The sequence below is a fragment of the Pinus tabuliformis genome, chromosome 5_2 (assembly GCF_031772625.1).
Source record: "Pinus tabuliformis cultivar Carrire ecotype Pingquan chromosome 5_2, CPIR1, whole genome shotgun sequence".
Taxonomy (NCBI): domain Eukaryota; kingdom Viridiplantae; phylum Streptophyta; class Pinopsida; order Pinales; family Pinaceae; genus Pinus; species Pinus tabuliformis.
The window spans coordinates 338,885,942-338,891,941 of NC_142306.1; positions in this window are offsets into that span (position 1 = coordinate 338,885,942).

Below are 6,000 nucleotides of genomic sequence, written 5' to 3' on the forward strand. Positions count from 1 at the left end.
GCCATTGATCTTCCACTGCTAGATCCTACAACTATAAAGAATATCAGGGTGAGAAGATGCACAGGGAATACCCGCCCAATATAGGTGGTTTCCACTCTCCTCCTAGAGCCACGTGTTGCTCAGTTAATGGCATCGGGTGCAATCCTAATAAACCGCTTAGGGTTTTTAGGGCGTCCTAAAACCGTTTTAGCTGTAGCAAAACTGTTTTTGCCACAGTTTAGTTTCACTCTCTTAACCCAATACCATCCATCCATATGAGAGACCCATTTGTGTTGATTCTTGAGTCTTTCGTTTGTCAAATCCTGATAAAAATATGCTTAAATTCAAATGAGTTGCTTCTCCTTCATTAACTGATAATTCTCCCTGTCTATGCTTTCCAGAGTGTGGCAATCCTCACGCAATTTCCCTACGGGAACCGACTCCCATGAAAAACTTTTATTGTATTTTGTACAAAGCACCCCTTCATTAGCTAGTCGATTCTCCAATTTGTTGGCATTTTTGCGAACATGTACAAAACTGAGTGCTCTTAAGATTCTTAGGTGTGATTGAATTGGATGATAGACCTGCACAAGTCTCCAGTGGTTCGAAAATTTTTCTGGTGCTGATCCCTTTCCTATATTTTTGACTGAATTAATAGCTAATTTAGAGTCTACCTCTATGATTATGTTCTGTAAATTGGATTCAATCAAAGTTTCTAATCATGGTTCAATGGCCATGAGTTCCACCATATTGTTGGTGGCATTCCCCAAATGACTATGAAAGATGACTTTTATATTACCCTTTTCATCTCTTAAGACTCCTTCGTATCCTGCATCCCCAGGGTTTCCTTTTGAAGCTCAATCTATGTTGAATTTCAAAAATCCGTGGGGAAGGGGTTGCCAGAAGGCCTTTCCTTCTATAGTGTGTCTTGTGTTCTTTCTTATTCCTTGAGGGGGAGGCACTTGGAGCTCCAACATTTCAGGAATGTGAGCTTCCTTGTGACTAGGGGGTTTCTCGGGGGGTTCCTTCAGAAGGGCATTAACAGTTTCTTTAAGCTATCTTGAGATCCATGCCATGATGCTTTGAGTTGAGCCAGATTTGTCCTTAAAAATCATATTGTTACGTTCTTTCCAAACATCCCAGATAAAAAATCCTGGAATCAGAGTCTAAGTTGTGCTGACTGTCTCATGATTTGAGAAGTCTTTCCTCCAATTCTTTAAGGTTTATGTTATGTCATTTTCTTCCCTGTCAGTTTGTCTAAATATTGAGGCCACCCAGTTCCATAAGGTGGAGGTGAATGAGAAAAGGTTGAGTAGGTGATTCATAGTTTCTTCCGGCAGACCGCATAATTGGCATCTAGATGGACCAACAAAACCTCTTTTTCTTAGATTTTCCCAAGTCAGAATCTTTTTCTGTTGTACCAACCACATGAACAGTTTCATCTTCACCCAGTGTGGGTTCTGCCATGGCTCCTTCCACATTTTATCAGGGCTTGGATAGTTGAATCCAGTGGCAATTCTTTTGGCTTCTTTGGGGTTGAAGTTGCCTTCACTGTTCCTCCCCCATCTTAATTGGTCATCTGAGGTTGAAGTTAAAACTTTCCTATTTTCCAGGATCTATTCTAGAACTTTAGCTTGGGCCTACAAAGGGGTCTCTTCATTGTATCCTAGTACCTTCCATATTCTCCATTTACCATTGTCCCTTGTCTAGTCCCAAAAGTCCCTTACTCTTTTTAGTCCTTTATTGATGGTATCTTCTTTGATACTGTCCAGTTCTTCTCTACAAAGGTTAGGTTCTTGCTGCCAATTATCCTCCCAAAACCAGGCTAGATTCCCACTTCTGATCTCCCAGAAACTGTGTTTCTGAACTAAGGCTCTGTTCTCCCAAGCATTGTTCCAAATATGGGAGCACATAATGTGCCCTGTCATACGAATATGGTCCCTTTCTTGCCATTCCTTTGCATATTTCTGTTTCCAGAGCTTAGCCCAGGGGTTACCCGTTTCCTTTAGCCATCTCCACCAAAGTTTTTCCCCCAAAACTTTGCTTAGAGTGTCCGAGTGTTGGATACCTAAACCACCATGGGATTTGGGTTTGCAAAGTTTGTCCCAGACTATCAGAGCCCATTTCTTTTTCTCTTCCTTTTTACCCCAAAGAAAATCTCTTTGGATCTTCCTGATTTGTTGAGAGACTCCTTTTGGGACCGGAAGAGCCCACAACATGAAAATTGGAATGGTTTGTAGGACAACCTTTGTAAGGACTAGCCTACCTACAAAATCCAAAGATCTGCTAGTCCACTTACGGACTTTGTCCTTCAGTTTATTAGTCACTGGTTCCCATACTTCCTTTCTTAAAGGATTGTCAGTGAGAGGCATTCCCAGATATTTAGAAGGGATATGATCTTTTTTAAAGCCGATAATTCCGGAGATATTTCTCTGAATAGATATATCAGTATTAAAATAGAAAACTTTAGATTTTGTGAGACTTACCTTTGTGCCAGAAACCATTGCAAACTCACGTAAAATTTGCTTAAAAGATTTGGCTTCCTTGAATGTGGGTGTGCCCTGTAGCATGGTGTCATCCACAAATTGCTGATGACTCAATGTTTCTGCATTCTGAGTTAGTTTGAGTCCCTGGATTCTTCCTTCTACCTTGGCTGCATTAATCACTCTGCCAAGACCTTCCATCATGAGAATGAAGAGAAAGGGGGAGAGCGGATCTCCTTGCCTAAGACCTCTTGTAGGTCGGAAGGTTCTAGATGGAGAGCCATTCAGAAGGATTGAACAACTAGCTGAGGTAACCAGGGCCATGACCCATCCTATCCAGTTGTGGTCAAAGCCATATGCTTTTAGAACATCCCTGATGTATGACAAACTTAGCTTTTCATAAGCTTTCACAATGTCAAGCTATATGATCATCCCCGCTTGCTTATTCTTCTTGAGCGAATGGACCACTTTGTGAGCTTGAATGATATTGTTGATAATTTGTCTACCTTCCACATATCCGGTCTGCTCCTCTAACACGAGCATCGGAAGAAGGGTTTTAGTCTATTAGCAATAACTTTTGAAATGATTTTGTACACCACATTGCATAGAGATATGGGTCTAAATCTATCCGGTGTCATGGATTTTTCCTGCTTAGGGATAAGGGCTATGAATGATCCATTTAGCGCTCTTAGGACTATTCTTAATTTTCTTAAATCCTCCACCACCTCAAGAATATCCTTTTTTACTATTTCCCAGCATGTTTTGAAAAAGTCTACATTGAAACCATCCAGACCTGGGGCTTTCCAATTGTGCATCTCTTTGATTACTTCATTGAGATCCTCTTCAATCACTAGCCTTTTGAGATTATAATTATCTTCCCTGGTTACCAGTTTTGGAATATGCTGATTGAAGCTGTTAATGAATTGAGATCTGTCTGTGATAGTCTCCTCTGCTATGCTTTGAAAATGTTGTACCATAGTAGATTCCATTTCTTTGTGAGTGTTTAGCTTGTTCCCTTGAGGATCTATGAGTTTTTTGATCCGATTATGTGCCCTGTGTTCCATGGTTGACTTGTGAAAGAATCTTGTATTTCTTTCCCCCTCTTTAATCCATTGCACTCTTGATTTTTGTCTCCAAAAGATTTCCTCATGTTGGCATCTATTGTCCCATTCTTGTTGAAGAGAGTCTGCTTGCGCTTTCCTTTCCTCTGTGAAGCCTTCTCTGATCAGAATTTGGTTAGTTTCCTATAATTTTACTTCCACTTCTCTTTTGGCTTTGAAAATGTTGCCAAACTCAATTTTGTTCCATTCTTTAAGCCTTCTCTTGATGAGTTTGAGTCTCTGTTGCAGGATGAACATTTTTGTGCCATCAATGGGAATGTCTTCCACCCATCATTCTACCATATTAGTGATGAAGTTAGGTGAGTAAGCCAGACATTTTCGAATATGAAAGGTTTGTTCCTCTGAGTGCTAATGAATGAAGCTTCTAGCTGAATAGGCTAGTGGTCCGAGCATCCGAAAGGAAGGATAAAAGCAGTCAGGATACTACCCATGAGTAGGAGGTCCTCCAATATTAAGAATCTATCAAGTTTCGAGGCTACTTGAGAAGCTCCTCCTCTTTTATTGTTCCAAGTGAAGGTACCATTTATTGTTTCCATGTCCACCAGTTTCATGTTGTTTAAGAAGCTCTGGAAGGCAATGGAGTCTCTTCCAAGTGATCTAGTCCCACCTTTTTTCTCTCTGAGAGACCTAATCATATTGAAGTCCCCTCCCAGAATCCAGGTCATTGTTGGGTGTCCCTCTCTCAGCTTCTCCAGTGAGGTGAGTAGCCTGAGTTTGTCTTCAAGTTTTTGAGGACCATAGACATTTGTGATCATGTAACATTCCTTGCTTCCAAAGGTTGGATAACCATAGAAAGGTGGTTCCTCGATGCCTCAACGTCTAGGATTCCAAATTTCTGAGGATTCCACAGAGTGAAAATTCCTCCCGCTGTATTATTTGATTTGACTTCTAAGTACTTATAATTAATAAGCCATTTGCTGTGTATTTCTCTAATTTTATCTATTGAACATTTTGTTTCCTGTATGAACACCATTTTTTGTTTCTCGTTCTTTATTCTATTGCTGAGATTTCTTTGTTTTCTATTACTACCTAGACCCCTAATGTTCCATGTTGTAAGCTTCATGATGATGGGTTTGTGAAGGAGTAACCGGTGAGGTTTTTCATTTTACCTAAATTAATCATGAGTTTCCCACACTCTATTAGCAGTTCATTCTGTCTCTTTCTTCCTCTTTTCTTGCCTGGGATCTTGTTGGAGTGTCATGGTGTTCCTTCCATTAACTTAACCCCTCTATTCTCCTGCCTGTCATAGTTCCTTTTGACTCCGGCTACCTTTGTTTGAGATCTTTGAAGGAATAGTTGTTGTACTATGTTGAACTCCTCCTGTGGTAGAGAGTCAATCCCTTTATTGGTTCCCTACTCTAGAAACTTTTCTAGATCAATGTTTTCCTTCTCAAGAATCTCCTGAAGGTTGTGGTCCTCAGTACCAACTTAACTTGGGGTCATCTCATGATCCTTTCCAAGTTCCATAGTTCTTGGTAGATCCTCCTTTTGTTCATTGTTTTCATGTATGATTTCCATGCTGTCATATTTTTCATTTTCTACATGATTGTCTTCCATTTCCTTATCTGTTCCATTTTCCCCCCTTCTTCATCTAAAATCTCAAATCTTTTATGACTTGATGGCTTGTTCTCGTTTGGTTTCTTCTGGTGCTTTTTCCCCCACCTTTCCCTCTACCCAGTTTGGTAAAACCTTCAGGGTTTTTTCCTATGTTGGTTTTCAGATTGTCCTCCCTTTTGTTGAATGGGCAGTCTCCGAAGAGGTGCCCATGTTCATGAAATTTCCGGCATCTGAATGGGACATGTTCATAGTCTACTGCCTGTACCCATTCCTCATCGTATACTTCTAGGATGACTCCGTCCGGGAGTGCTCCCGATAGGTCCATTTCAACACATATGCAGGTGAAGGAGGTGTATTTACCTCTCAGAGTTGACTCTGATATCTTAATAAAATATCCTAATTTGTTGCCTATAGCTTTTAGGGATTCAATAAGCCAATAATCTAAAGGTAAGGAGTATAGTCTAATCCATACTAGGACTGACGTGAATGTTTCCCTCTCCGGGAAAAAGTTCATCACCCAAGGTCACATGTACAGGCCTGCTGCAGCATAGAAGTAGGGTCCTCCTTCGAATACTCTGTCTTTGTCCTCAAGGTTGGTAAAAACCACTGTGAAAAAACCCTTGGACCCCAGATGTAGATTTATTTCTCCCTTTGGTTTCCAGTTGTTTCTTATCCATGTGTACAAAGCCTTCTCTGTTGGCCATATGCCCATAAACTTACATATGACCACATAAGTCGCCATGTGATCCCTGTGCACCTGTAGTGCAAGATCATCTAAGACAACCCAGGGTTTAATGTTTGTCTTGGGTTTGCAGGGTCCCATCCCGGATATGTTCCCCATTCTCTTACTACTGCCTTCT